Below are 16,631 nucleotides of genomic sequence, written 5' to 3' on the forward strand. Positions count from 1 at the left end.
GATTTTAGCTTCCTCATAAATGCACAAAGCAAAGCTTGCTGTACATTAGAATAGGTTGAATCTATTTCCTTTCTTCGGAGATCACCCTACTTATGAGATCTGTTATGAGGCTAACATTCAAAATGAAATAGTTAAGAGGATCTGCCCCATGTGTATTTGTTCTCACATTTGCCTATTTCCGAAACCTGTGGCATTATTTATAATAGTTTCAAACACCCTATATTCTGCATGTAACACGAAATCACATCACTGAAGATGGAACTATTTAAAAAAAATTTCAAAGTGGTTAAAAAAAATCACCCTAATCCATTTTTATCACATTCTTAAAATGTTACATTTTCACAAAAATGTTCACATCGCAAAATGACGAAAATTTTTTTCAAATAAAATTAATGCAAGTATATACTAGTACTTGCATTAATTTAAAGAAAGATTCTAAATTCCAACTGTTTGAAAAAGTTTCCAAATGGTAAAAAAATACCCACTAATCCATTTTTATGTAAAATTTTCATAAAAATTTCCGCATCACCAAATGTTCCGTAAAATCACGACATTTTTTCAAAAAAAATTTTATACAAGTACATACTAGTATTCTAGTATATATTATTCTACAAATTGACAGATTGCGTTCAATTTTGAACATTTTATTCATACAATAAAAATTTATGACTGTCATAAATTTAAAATTTTCATAACTTATAAAACGTCATAATTTTATAGTTTTGAACTCAACGATTAAATTTTTTTTAAAAATGTACTAAAATAACTGCACTGAAACACTAGAAATTTTCTCTATAGTGAATTTTTCTATTTCATACATTTCGAAGTTAGAAGACTCCCTTGTATGTTTCGGAAAAAAAATTCTTCACTTGAAAGTAAAGTACTTTGTTTGTGTTTATTCTAAGTCAACAAACATAAAGCCGTTTATTAAAATTTTTCAACATATATTAAAATTTAAACGCACACTTTCAGCAATCTTAAAGATCATAAACTGAAAAAAAATGAATAAGAAAAAACGTGTTTATGTGAAGCTGGAGTAACTGAAAAAGTTGCTTTCATTCCTAAATCAAAAATTTCATTCCCTTCCGATGAGATTAAATTTCTGAAGATAACAATTTGCATGTGTTATTTTGAGAGTGAGTTATTGCATAAAATTACTCAGGCTCCTAAAATGACTCCAAATATTCGTGATTTATTTTGGGGTACCTGTAATTACACTTCCAAGATATCGAGTTTCGTAGAACTTCTCCCCGGTTCAATTTATCAAACACTTTAAATTTCTATATTTTTGACGTTTCGGAAAAATTATCCATCTTTACAGTTTATTATAAATCGCGATGTTGATCGAGATTACAGGATGAATATTTCAATAGTCATTTTTTGTATACATTTAAATATAAAATAATCATTACTTTTTTTCAAAAATAATTTTATATATTTGGTTTATCGCATGTTACAAAATTTTTATATCAATTTATTAGTTTTAATGACCTCAAATCTCCATGAATACGATTTGAAATTAGACTTCAAATGGCTGTTAAAATGTGAAAAATCTACCAAATCTGACAACTTATACATAACAGGGTACCCTTGCCCGCCTTAGCATTCAAGAACACAAGTAGTTCCTGTTCGAACTAAAAGGAACTAATCTTGGTCGTGAAGAATCTATTTCCACCAGAACTTTTATCATCGTCTTCAAATGAACTACCACTGCGCAACCTCCTACAGGCCAATAGTTACTTCACGCATGCGCAATATTGGTCTATTTAAGCGAAAAAGAAATTTAGCCGGACGAGGAAGGGGAGTGACGAAATGGATGATTAACCCCAATAAGGCTAAAAACAGATAACGCTAGTGATTAAATTCCGTAATAAGACTTTGGGTAACTACTTCAGATTTTGTTTCGTCAAGGCGAAAACAAACTCCACACTCTGTTATTTTACTTGTCCTGCTTACAATATATACTAATTACCATTCAGTTGGTAAATTATTTTAATTTCAGCAGAAAATTTAAAATCGGAAATTTAAATCATGGCAAATCTGAAACTTCATTTTTATTGTTATATAGATTTGGTAAAAACAATTTATGAATTTATGACTGATTTAGTAAAATCAATTTTTGAATTTATGACTGATTTAGTAAAATCAATTTATGAATTTATGACTGATTTGGTATTATGAATTTATGAATGATTTGGTAAAATCAATTCATGAATTTATGACTTAGAATATATAAAATACAAAAAAATCTAATGATTTGTGAAATTCATTAGATTCATTACGATTAGATTCATAGAATTAATTACGGGGAAATTTAAATACAATCTCAAACATAAATTTTCCTATAATATCGAGACTGGTCGCACATCAAGCCGTAAACATAAACGGATGAATACACCGGAGCACTCACCTCACAATGACGTGGCCCAGGTTCGAACCGTTGACTGGTCGATACGAATTCGGCTCCCCTTTCACACCGACTACAGTGCTGGCATAAAAAATATCCTTAGCAGTAGACAGATCATGGGTTAGAGTCCCCTTACTGCTGAACTAACCGTAGGTTTTCTTGGTTTACCTTTCCATACAGCGCAAATGTGGTTTAGCTCCATCAAAAAATCCTCTATAAAGGCTAATTTATCCCAATACTTGAATCAAGAGTTCAATTGTATTCTGGTTTAGGTTCAAATCTACTAGTATAAGGAATTTAATATTGATAGTCTTAAACTCAGAATTTGGTCAACAGTTCAACGCTGGTTATAAAATAAAAAAATACCATTCTGATTTTAGAATCTCGTTATTGTTTACCTGATGTTAACCATCCATAGAGGTTTGCACCCCAATATGCCCGGCTAACGCTTTCTTCTGCTGTAGTAGTTCCATAATGCACAGGGCTCTACACGACAAGTAATTACTTTAAGTTTACTTAGTGAAGATATAATTGAAATAAAGCTAACTATGAAAAGTTTTCTTAACGTTTTCTCCACAAATGTTTATTTTAACTCAAATAGAAAAATTAAAGGGGTCCTTAGGTACCTGAAAATCATAGGATCTGCATTTACCTAAAATACTGAAGAAAATAATTTAACTCTTGAAGGGGAGTTAAGCTCAAAATTATTTGCCCACGTGTGTTCATTCTAGTTCTTCATTCATTACTTAAAACGCTGTTCAACTAATGTAACTAAACAAAACCATTACAAAATTGAAATTAAAATTAAATAATAAAAATAAGTCAAATATAATAAAAATCATGTAAGTACTACTGAAATCGGAAAATTAAAAACAATGCAGGAAACATCTTAAAGACCCTCTTTAAATACATTTCTATGTAAAGCTATGGCAACCTATCTGCACCAAACCTTAGTTTGAAATTTCTTTTCAAAATAATCGGACCGAAAAATTTTAAAACAAATCAGTAAAATTAGCATACTTAGCACTTAATAAAATGAAAATTCTATCTTTCATTTTACTGCAGCAAAAAAATTTTATGACTAAATTTATACTCGTCCAAAATGGAAAAAAAAAAATTATTCTTCTATAAACTAATGACCTAAAAATTCTGTGCCAGGAATATTAATTTGGTTGCTGTTACGAAAATATGGAAAGAGGAATTATGACGTGAGCTACTAATTACATCATACCGTAAGAAATGCTTTCAACAGAAACTTTTCCTGCATTTACGCCCCATCGGAAAACATGAGAGTTAATAACGGCATTTCCGCACGTACTCTTTTACTGAATTGAGAAAGACTTTCTGCACGTTGTTAGTTGGATTTTAGACAGTTGAAGCAGTAATTTGTTTGGTAAATAATGGTTGTATGATTCAAAATCATAGAACTTAAAAATTTTAAATCTTAATTCAGGTAAGGTAAAAAGTTAAAAAATGTAATTATCGAGTCTATTAGCTGAAAAATGCAAGAGCTTATTTAAGAGTTAAAGGTTGCATTGAGAAACTATTTTAATCGGTTGGTTAATTTTAAAAATAAATATATATATAAAAAAAATCTTTTATATTTAGTTCATTATATTACATTTTGTATTTATAAAGAATAAAATAATTCTTTATCGTACTTCCAATAATTTACCGCACTCTTAGAAAAGTAATCGGTTTAGTTAATTATTATATTATTAAGCTAATTAGGATGAGAAAAAAATTGTAAAATTTGATCTAATTGTTGATGTATAAAAATTCAGGAGCAGCAATTTACTCGTAAACTATATAGATTATTATAACTAATCAGCATTGATGATACGATACATTCATAATTTAATTAGCTCTTTTTTTTTTAAATTTATGTCCATGCAGTAAATTAAATGATGCATTAAAAGTATGCTTACATTAACTCTTGGAATGATCAATGGAATAATATGTATATGTAGTACCAAAAAAAAATACATATATCCATAGCAAAAGAAGGTATTAGTACTGTTTTTTTTTCTGTCTGACAAAAATTAAAATAGTAAATGTAATTTAATTATTATAAGTTATAGAAACACGATAACGAGATTAAATTACTAGACATGCTTCAACAGTTTATTTTATAGTTTCATTAAATATTCTGTATATTATTTTGTTAGAATTATCTTGTTATCTTATGTCGGATATTAATATATTTCTTTGCTTATTGTAAGGGTATTATTACTTAACTTATTATTAATAATACGAAGGAACGTGAGATAAACAAAATAAAAGGCCTAGAATTTTTTTTTTTTTTTTTACATATATTTAACTACTTTATCAATGTGCACAAGATGTCACGCAAGTAGGAGTCTATACGAGTAAATACGAGTCACGTAAAAACGAATCTTCAGAATCCTTTTCAGTAGAAATTACCCATTAGGTGTTTCTGATGTGTTGTTTCTAATGCCACTTGCCAATACTAGCAAGCATGATTGATGTGAAACCAAGCGAATTTAAGGCATAGGGAGCATTTCGTGTTTTTCAGTGGCGCCATCTATGACCAAGAATGCGACTTCAACCACGCACATATCACAGCCTGTTTATAAAGCGGACCCATTCATACATCCACTCATTCATCCACAGATTGTAATTTTGACCTGAACCCGAGAAAGAATAGTTACCAATTCTGTACTCTCAGAGGTATGATTTGTTATGGGAACATGGAGAACTGTGACCGGACTGATTTAACGCGCACCAGTCACCATTTATTAAATGGGGAGTCGTCAGTCAGCGGGGATCGAACTCTTTACCTCTTGGACACCGACCCAACGCCCTAAAAACCAAGCTATTCCCTCCTTAGGGGCTTCGTGTCTTTTACCACTTACTGATTCATTGTCAATGGTAAAATATTTGTTTTGGAAGCACAAAAATCTATCACATGGTCTTCGAAAGATTTGCAACGGAATTTGCTTATGGAATTGCAAACGGAACTTTATGCATCTGTCGCTATAATGGAACTGTCACAGTAATAGGAGATGGTACTAAATAGCATAGACCAGGGATGGCGAACCAATGGCACGCGTGCCATTTATGGCACGCGACACAATATTTTGGGCACGCCACAGATCACAATTGTTATTGCACTATGAATTGTTATTACACAAATGTCACACACTATGAAGCATATGTAACAATTAAATTAAAATTCACAAAAAACAAACAAAATAATAAACAATTATTAATAAAAAATTTAACAATTAATGCTAAAAGAACAATTAATAACCATAAAAGACAAGTTAACAATAAATAACTAGCAAAAAATCAACAGTCCTGTTTAAACTAGTATCTTACAACCTAATATAAGTTATTTGTAATTTAATCAGCAAAAACAGAAGTCCCACTGATGCTACTTTAAGTTGAATTACGCGTATAACTGAGACATTGCAAAATGTATTTTCTTTTCAATGTAAATGAAGAGTTTTGAGTTGATAGTATTTAGTATTATTTTCCCAATAATCATGAAGTGAAAATTATTTGACGGCACGTCTGTGGTTTCATTAATTTTTTTTTTTAGAAAAAATGGCACGTTGGTGTATAAAGGTTCGCCACCCCTGGCATAGACTGTCCCACCCTTTAGACAGGTTCACTAGTTAATATTTAATTTTGTTATAAAAAAAGTAATTAATTACATCTTTTTTTCTTTTCTTTTTTTTACCATAGCCTTGTAAGCTGTTATTCTCTATGTTAAGACTCTCTTATATCGAAACAAATTAATCCTCACCAATTTTTCTTATGTCCCACGTACTAAGAAAAGGGTATATCAAATAATTACGCAATATCTGTTTCAAAACTTACATTTAAATAATCCAAGTTAACAAAAAAAATTTTTTTAGAAGAGCAATTAAAAATTGCCAATTATTATTTGCTGAAATAATTTATTTTACTACTGGTATTAGATAGTATTATTGGTATTTGTTTCACATTTATCATTACCTTTTTGCTGATAGTATTACTGGTATTAGTTAAAGACATATTTTTACTCCCTCCTCGCGTTACGGGGCCCCAAAAGCCACGCGCTTGTCCCCAAAATCTCCGTCAGTCTCTGTCAATAATAAAGCTTGCGACCTTCGAAAGCAGAACCTATCGTTCGATTTTTAATAACTGCAATACACACGGCGCTCTTCAGAATACGTTATAATTGATAATTGTGTTTCTTAGCCACAACAACATCGTTACGCTTGAGAGACCTTGTTAACAACGCGGTACTCAATTTGTGAAGGAGATTTGATTCCTTAGTCAGTCTATTCAATTACACGGTGTTAGTTTAACACCCTTGTTACATGGTGTCTCCGAAATAAACGTAAATGTATTTTTTTATTAATACTTGATACCTGAAAATTCTGATTTAAAAAATGAATTTTAACATTAAATTTATAAAGAATAAATTACAGTTGAACTCGTTTATAACGAGCATAAAGGGACCGTAACATTGTACTCGTTAAATCCGAGTGCTCGTAATAAACGGGTCTTTAAGGCAGGCGTGCAACCAGAAGAGGGGGGGGGGGACTTTGGAGGTCAAATGATTGAGTTTACTTAAAATATAATTAATACTTACTTTATTTACATTAATTAATTTAATCAAATACTTTTCTTGCTTAATAAATTAATTCTTACTTACTAAATTTATTTAAATACTTTTATCGGTCATGACGTCATGACCGATAAGGCACGAAATCGATACGTCACCGCCTACTCTCACGTGACTTTTCCCATGCTTTAGATTAGAGCGATAAGGGCAATTAAGTTTCAGTTCGCGGTTTTTTTTTTTTTATTTCGCGCGCATTTCTTATAATTTTGAAAAAAAGATAAGACTAGAAAGATGAGAAAAAAGATTGCAAGACAGAAAAATATTGCTCGCTAAAGCCGGTTCTTTCTTGTTAAAAGCGACTTCTGTTCCATAGACTTAACATTGATCCAACCAAATATTCTCGTTTCCCTCGGTAAATCCGAGTTCTCGTTAAATCCGAGCTCGTTATAAGCGAGTTCGACTGTATTTAAATTCTTCTTATACAAGGTGTTTCGTTTTAAGGTTTCTTGTGAAAAAGTGAAAAATTAAACATTAAGGAGTTGCAAAATTATACTTAAACGGGAGAAGAACAAAATGCAGCAGAAATTTAATAAATCACTACTTGGGATGGTGGGAACGGAAACATCAAAGCCTGTTTAATGTTTCCGTTCCCACCATTCCAACTGCTACTGGGCTCATCTACTGGGCTTTCTGCTACTGGGCTCATCTGTTACATCCACTGGATGTAACAGATGAGCCCAGCAGCAGAAACCTCTGTATTGATCTGCAGCACCATGGTGAAATTTTATAATTCATCTGCTGAGTGTAGATCAAAGTATTTGAATTTAAATGTTACATTGGATAAGTTCGTATGTTTTAAAAGACAATGTCTAATATACGATAAAGTAAGTGTACTGAAAGAAAGTACTTAAAATTCATTAATTGAAACCCGATTAAATAAGATGAAAGTAATTTATGAAGATGTAATGCAAGTTGATTATGCAGAGAAGTTCAAATTTTTTAAAACTTGATTTTGTATGCATTTTTTCTTAATATTTGGTTTATTTTTGTCTGCAAGGCCAAAATACATCTGCGGAAAACGCAGCGTTACCGTACTAGTTTTCTACTATACAAAAGAGTTTAAAGATTATAAGACAGATTCAAATTTCATCAGTTATATGAACTTTTTTCTGAATTTAATTTTTTTTAAATTCCAAATGCCGCATTGAACAACCGAATCATATTTGGGTTTACAACTATCAATATTTAACTCTATAAAACCTTAATTTTGAACCCAATCCAAAAGACATGGCTACTCCTGGATCAAGTAATTGCGACAAACTAGCCTTCGTTGATGATATTTTGATGGAACTGCCCTGCATCCCCGTTACTTGAAGGAGAAAATCACGAAAACCTTCGGTTAGCCAGATGGTAAGGGGATTCGAACCCATAATCAATAAGAATATTTTACATCATTACCAAGCTTTGTAAGAGCCGGCAGATAACTTTGTATCGACAATGGGAGGCCAGCGCTCTATCACAGAGCCAACGCAGCTCTAAACCGGTTTAGAGGTTTTTTAATAGATACTGAATTGACTGATTTTAATAGCGTTTCTGCTTCTAGCTAAAATATTAATTGGTCATCAATGTGTACGCATTTTTTAAACAAGAATTCTAAAATATATGCGATTGAAAAAAATCATAATCCCAACGAATACTTGAAACAATATTATAAAATATTTAGGTTATTTGTTGACAACAAAAACTTTTTAATCCTCAACAACAAATCTGATAAACTTTTTAAACTATGTAAAAATCAACTTATAGTTTAAAATAACTAAATTGGATTGTGGAATTTCTTTAACACTTTCCGCACTAACAATAAAATCCAATTTACTATTCAGAAAGAAAAGATATTACGCTAGATGTTAAATATTCTTAGAGGATAACAAACTTTAAACAGCTGTTCAACCAAAGTGTACTATAATTTGCGGTTTCTACCGTTCATAAGATTTTGCTATAAATGTTACTTGTTATTTCAGATCTATGACTTTTAAATACGGAAACATCTTTTGGATTAGCCAATAGGATTTTTCAGAGAGGGCATGGAAATTTTATTGAAAAGTATTCAACTTTGGGTAGATATTTTTCAATAAGTTAACATATCTAAATCTTGGGTATGTATAGTATATAAAAAGTTCAGTTTCAAAGAAATTATCTATTATTATTAAAAAGAAGCGCATCTTCATTAATAAATAGAAATTAATGTTTCGATAAAATAAATATATGTCTATATATCAGTGAAATTATGATTTTTATTTAGAATAAAAATATCACCATAAACGTATGGTGTATCTCAAGCACATTAACTTAACATCAAGGGAAATATTCAAAAAAAGTACTGATATTTATTTAAATGTGGCCTTAATTTTTTAAATATTTAAAATAAACTTTAAAAATCGATTGTTTTCTTTTTGAATAATTGTAAAATACTTTCCTCTAAAACATTAAGAAAAATATATCTATTGCATTTCTTATAAAGCAATTGATTATGTTATTCATTATTATATTATGCTATTATTCAACAGATTATTCATTATTATAATTTGATTCATTAAAGCAGGGTATTGAAAAATGCAGCCAAGTTCTTAAATGAAACACTTTTTTTATGACTTTTCGTCCCTTTTAGAAGAAATTATCGAAAAAATGAAATAAAATAAAAATAATAATTTCTTTTTTCGTATTTATTTTAATACACGAATTCAGAAAAGTAAACAGATCCCATTTACGCACGACAAAATATATATATTTGAAAATTTTTTTATAGGAAAAAAAAAGCGGAATTGCTTTACTCTGAATTATTGCTGTTTTACGAAGACACTGGCATCATACAAAAAAAATTTTTTTTAACTGCTGATAAGTTGAAAAACAGTCAAACTTAAACTTAAACCTGTTGAAACAGTAAGTCCATTTTTACAAACTGTGCCCTTAATGTTTTTTTAATATTTGAAAAATTATTACAGAACGACATTGCCGTGCTTTACAAAAATCAGGAAATATTAATTGATTTAAATGATTTTCATCTAGGTAATAATTTTCATCTACTCATTTTTAATGAAGATTTTTTTAAAACATATATGAAAGCTACTTAACAGTTCTAAATTCAGATAATTCTTTACGGCAAAACTGTATACATTTTGGATTTAATATTTTAGAACAAATATAATCCCGATAATCTCAGATTTTTTTTAAAGTATTTTACTGTTTTTTACTCTTAAAAAAATACCAAATTATGTTTTTGCTTGTAATTAGAGCTCCAGAAAAAAAATATATATAAAGGACATTGGCGTCTTATCTGTTACAAAGAATTAAATCAATATAGGCTAGCTATGCAAATACTCAGAAATTAAATTTCTAAGAAAAGAAACTATTCAACATCAAAACAAATATGCACATCATAATTTTCTAAAGAAAACAATTTAGCTTTCAAATTCAGAATGGACACGGATTTTAAAGCCATGCATTCCAACTGAATACCTTTCTTCCTTTTAACCGAACTTCTAAAAATACCATCCCTTCCTCTACCTCAAACCTTACCAGTCAGGTGATCTCACCTGAGAGGGACCGACAAAGACCCTCCTCCCATAAACACACCTTTGAGCTTTCCTTCCTTTAAGATCTCTCGTAAAATCGGATATGGCTCTATTATTTGGCTCGCCGGCTAAACAACTAACAGATACAAAGCTTCCCTGGTCCTTGATAACTTACCTGAGCTAAGCAATTAATCATGGCGGTACCTTTTGCTTGGATTTGAAGTCGAAGAGAATTTGAATTTTTCAACAATTTAAGCACGTTTATCTTTCTTAACTGAGAAAAGCTATCTAGAGTGGATTTTGTATGGAATGAACGACTTTGAATCTTCAACTGAGAAGAATTTTTGAAAATTTGGTATTAAGCTTTATCGTCTATTAATAGAGGAGGGTATTTTACTGATAATTAGGAATAAATTCTGTGATAACTAAAATGAACGCTGGATTAAATCTAATCTTAAATCAATATTATTGAAGAGAGCACCACGTAAATATTGCCTGCACTAAAACTGATTTTTAATTAAAAATTTGAAAAATATTCGTTAATTTGAACTGATATTTTTAGATGAATAAATAAAAAGCAATGATGAAGTTGGTGGTTTAGGTTACATTAACATAAAAAGAAAATTAAATTTTATTAATTATTGTTAATTGTTAGTTTAAACTAGTTTAGACCTATTTCATAAAATGTGAATAGTTCTATCAGTTTTAATAAGCTGGAAAATATTTAACAGTTATTCGGTTTTATTTATTTTTTTGTAAATCTCAACTCTATTTTTTTATATTTATGTAAGGTTAAATAAGTTCGTCAAAAAGTATGAAATGGGAATGGAATAAATTTTTAAAACCATAGTTGACGAAACTAGACCAATGACAGCGTGCATCTCTGCTCATTTGTAGATAATGCAAACAACACATTTAAAGATAAAAGTAGTTAATTTATTTACTTAAAAGTTAAATATTAAACTCTCTAACTGGTTGAAGAAACGAAAAATACTTTTTTTTTTTAAAAAAAATTTACCTTAGTAATATATAATCACTCGCTTAAATTAACATTCTTTGAATTAAAATTAAGTCTTTGAATTCCAAGATTTTTGTTCGACTATGTAAATTTTTAAATTTAAAATGGAGCTTCAATAAAAAATTTTATATTATTTATATATATATATATATAAGCTCAAAATGGAGATAAAACAAAGGAAAATTATAGACATATGAAAAAAAAGGGGGGGGGGGAGAAATAATAATGAAAAAAAATAAACTGAGTAAAAAAAAAGAAAAAGGATGAAATTTTTTTAAAGAAACCGGAAAATAAAAGATATCTTTTCATCACCCCACACGATTATACCCGCAAAAAAGAGTGTTTTCTGACATTGTATCAATATAGCCAAAGCAAAATATATTAATACAATAGTGTGAGGAGCACTCAAAAAAAATTTTTACAAAAATTACAACATATAAAATAGAACACAATAAGTAAAAATAACACGTAAAAACAGAAAATAAAAAAAAAAAATTCTCATTATTAAACCCCCTTCCCCTTTTTTTCATATGTCTATAATTTTCCTTTGTTTTATCTTCATTTTGAACTTAACTAATGAGTTCTGTTTACTTGCAGCTTATGCGCAATAAATGAAACTTATTGTTTTTCTTAACTTTTCTTGTATTTATTTTGTTATATATATATAATGTATATCACTATTGCGTTGATGAATTTTACTATGGATACATTAATACTATATTAGAGAACACTTTTTGCGGATATATTCGCGCGCTGACGACGAGATTACATATTTTCCTTATTTTGCACTCCAGTTTCTTTAACTTTTTCTTTTAATTTTTTAATTTCTTAATATTTTTAAAAATATTTTATTTATTAATATTTCCTTTTATCTCAAAAAAATTTTTTTGATCCCCATTTTCTTTTTCTTTTTAACTTGCATATATTTCACCATTCCTATCTTCGACAAGAAAAAGTATTAACATCAAAAATTAAAACCTATATTAACAAATATGAGCTGCCACGGCTATAAATAGAAACCCAGTTTATCTAGTTAGAATTTGCTATGATTCACGTATGTTGTCAGAGAAAGAAAAATCGCAGTTGATAAGTGACCAAAACAAATTATTTATCCCGAAAAAGAAATAATTGTATATTTCACAAGCACCGAAGGGGCTTCTTATCGGAAATTCTTCGAACATTTCTACGCGAAGTACGAATAACAGCTTTACGCTTCCTGTTTGAAGATATAGACCGAGAAATATGATTCTGGTGCAATGGGTGTATATATATATTTGCAAGCATAGTTTGAACTAGACGGAAAAAGTATTCTAAACATTAAACGCTTTCGGCAGTGTCAGTGAAACGTATGAGAAACTATGCCTTCAAGGAGAAAACGTCTACAAGCAAGATGGAAGAAAAATTGCTGTAAAAACATTCTATAGATTTGGTTGAGCTTTTTCGGCAACGAAATATTGTAAAAAGGAAAAGTTTATTTAGCTTCGGCGCTGGGAAAAAAAAAAAAAAAAAAAAAAAAAAAACATATCTTCGGGAAACTCCCAGGAATATTAAACCTTAAAGTACTTTTTTCCGAATAAAAAGAATTCCATTTATAATATCATGGAGAAAATATTAAGTTATATATATTAGCAAAATAACTCTTAACCTATTGCTGCCCAGATATATTAATTTACTTGGGTTTCGTATTCTCTTAAAAGACCCTTTTTCCAAAAAGTACTGTAACTTACTTCTTAAAAATAAATGCAACTTATGTAAGATTAAGTTGTTTGCAATAATATGCAGGATGATTTAAAATATTTCACAAAAATCAGCACGTACGTCAGAAATATAACGACAATGAAGAATCTTATAGAAATATATTGTCTTATGGAACTATACACAACCCGGAAAGCGATTTTCCGAACCAGTGGCCTTTAAAGACCGATTCTCCTCTTTGGCACTTTCTTAAATTTAAAAAAAAATTAAAACTTGATTGACTATTTTTTATAGTTAAGGTATCAAATTTAAAATATAAATATATATATATATATATATATATATATATATTATATAACCTTGCATTATACTTGCGACCGACTACTGCTAAGAAAAAAAATTCCAAAAAATAAAGCAGGTCATTAAAGGCCGCTGGTTTGTAAATTAGCAACAGGAGACGCAAGAGGTCGATAATAAAGCTGGCCAAAATGCTGCACAGGACAGAAGCTGGCTGAAAATTTGAAGACTTGCTTTAAAACATTACAAAAAAAAAAATTATTAACTTGTATTAGTGTTATAAATTTAGATCTGAGAGTTTTTAACACATTTTATGTGATTTATAAGTAACCTGACTCACATCTTGTACTCTGACTTTCTTGGCATGTAGTGCGTCTACATTGCTTTAGTGAGCATATATTTCTTTATGACTCTTGCTTGTTATGTTCTTGATCTGCATGTAGATTTTTGAACAGTTCCGAATCACCCTGTATCAATATTTATACTGTCCGACCACTGTGAAAAACTTCCGGAGAGATCAATTGAACGCAGGTATGTCATTATCTAAAGAATATCAATCCCAGCAATGAGGTCATGTCTAAACTTGCTTAAGCATATTCTTAGATAGTTTTTGATAATTCCAAGGGATACGTAACTACTTCTTAAACAAACTTTTATATCTGATAAATTAGGATTCAAAATAGGAAGCACGAAACGGTATCAGTCAATTTTAGTGTTACGTGTCAAACAGCATTTTCATTTGTGTCACCTAAAAACCTAATTAGCCAGGGTGATTTTATTCTATATTACCTTAAATAATCCATTTTAAGCAATGATAAACTCACTTCCTTTGCTTTTTCAACACTTGTACTGTTGCAAACACAGCATATTTGTTAGAATAATCTTAAGAAACAAAATTATAGACAGCGGAAAGAAAAGAAAAAAGAAAGTAAGATAAGCGTCACGATGTTAAACATCTAACTGGATGGATTCAAAATTAATCTACTTACCTTTCAACGTGAGTTGAAGCTATACTTTTACTAGACGCTAAACAACAGAAAAAATTTACTGTAACTAAAACGTACTTACCTGCAACCATGACGTTAAGGTCTCTAGTTAAACTATAAGGGAATATCATGATGCAAAATTAAAATAGTTTTTTAATAATATTCTTATTTAAACGTAATTACATGCAAGCAAGCATAACATGAGAAAAGAAAGCTTTCGTGATAATCATTCAATGGATTCTTAGTTAAAACTTAGTTAAAACGGATTCAACACAATATTTTTAGCATAAAGACTACATACAATAAACATATATAATCACAAAAAAAAAAATAGAAAAAAGTGTAATTTGTCATAAATATCAATGATTTCACCTTATAAGTGAAAATTTAACAATTAATTTCATGACGTATATTTAGAGCTTATTAAATTATCTTTTACCATAGAACCTAAGAATGAAATATTAGGGTGTAATATGTAAAACTTATTTAGTTTAAAACTTTTAATAATTCTCGCTTTCTCAGTTTTCGTTAGTATAAACAAACTGAATATTTACTAACTTAAATCACAGTTTTTCACCTTCGACCTTAATTTATACGCACAAAAAAGTTCTCTCTTCAGCAATTCGTGTTTTTTAATGCATGCAAATTACTTTTCCTCAACTTTTGCTTTTCATCCAAAGTTGAGGCTTAAAAAGAATCTTAAAAAAATAGGACTGGAAATTACTTACCTTTTCTTATCCTGCCTTCTAATGTCCAAGAGACTCTAAGTACATCATCAGTATTAAAATTATTAATTAAACTTTCCATTCATCAATACAGGCAATTTCCCGTGATTCTTGCTTAAACTGTAACGTAAAGAGAATAGGCGTGTTAATTAAAAGTGAAACCCAGTTCATAAATTTCCAATTACATCAGATATTAGAAATTGGATAAAAGTGACAAATTTTTATCAACGAAATAGAGAATAATAAATTAAAACAGTAATTATGACATTAAAATCAATTTTTTTTACGAATATAGGAAACAATTAAAGTAAACATATAAAGAATATTTGTAACTAATTTTATTTAGATATTTACGAAGTTAGGTTCAAGATATCGCTGGACCTAAACTAGTCTTTTAACAAACGGTTGAGAGATAAATAAATAAAAAAAATGCACCATATGAATCTATGAGAAACTACATTTTGAAATTCAAAAATTAAAAAAAAAAATTAAAAAAAATTAAAGGTTAACTTATTTTAAGGGATTAAATCAAATTACTGTAGTGACTTAGCGTTAAAAAAAATTAAAAAAAAAAATTACTAACGATAGTCGAATGGGAACAATAGCCACGGAGTGACGTTATCAGTTGCCTATTGATACCACTTCAAAACAGAAACTAAATTCACTGGGCAAAAATAAGCACCACTTAACCAAGAGTTGGGCAGAAATAGTCAGCTGGTGACGTCACATTTGTGTCTGTTGTTTGTCATGTACACTTACAAACTCAGCATTTTTCTCCATTGAACATTTCATAAATTTCAAAACATGCATAATTTCAAATTAAAGAAAATGCATGCAGACTTACTTGTAAATTTTTTCATTGAATGTCTAACTTACCTGCTTGGTTCAACTAACCTTAAGACGCTTTTAACACAAAAAATTTAATTACATTAATAAAGTTTTGAATGCAAAATATGCACATTTACCATACAGTTATAACTCCCTAGTTGTAGGTATGGTTTGTACCAGGGTTGGGTTTTTGACGTCAAAAAGTGGTTTTTGACATGACAAGGGTATAATACTGGTTTAAACCGTCAAAAACCCGTCAAAAATGTCAAAAACTAAAGTTTGCCAAAAAAATATATAAACTTCAAAACTACCAACAGTTGCCATGCATTATATGGAAATTTAATTATACTATAGGTAATCAGCAGGTTTTAAAATAATTTTTAATTCAAATTAAAGGTAAAATAACAGATTTAAAATCTCAGAAATTTATATTCAAATGCATGTGCAGAAAAATTTTGCACAAATTTTTTTTAAATATTTATATTTTGAAAAAAAAATTTTTTTTTTGATACTTAAGAAAATTA

At 29.3% G+C, this 16,631-nt stretch overlaps 1 protein-coding gene across 4 annotated transcripts in view; it reads right to left on the bottom strand.

Annotated features, from left to right (window-relative positions):
* The window catches only part of LOC107436212 (leucine-rich repeat, immunoglobulin-like domain and transmembrane domain-containing protein 2), a 236,813-nt gene that overhangs the window by 116,814 nt on the left and 103,368 nt on the right, over window positions 1–16,631 (bottom strand). For 2 of the 4 annotated variants that reach the window (XM_016047826.5, XM_043046959.3), the window contains exon 2: window positions 15,283–15,399. The exons of the other annotated variants lie outside the window; for them this stretch is intronic. The gene's annotated coding sequence lies outside the window, so the exon portion shown is untranslated. The remainder of the gene's footprint in view (window positions 1–15,282; window positions 15,400–16,631) is intronic. 4 annotated transcript variants of the gene reach the window in all.

This window comes from Parasteatoda tepidariorum, chromosome 12, assembly GCF_982258835.1.
Source record: "Parasteatoda tepidariorum strain Cologne lab strain chromosome 12, Ptep-v5.0, whole genome shotgun sequence".
Classification (NCBI taxonomy): Eukaryota; Metazoa; Arthropoda; class Arachnida; order Araneae; family Theridiidae; genus Parasteatoda; species Parasteatoda tepidariorum.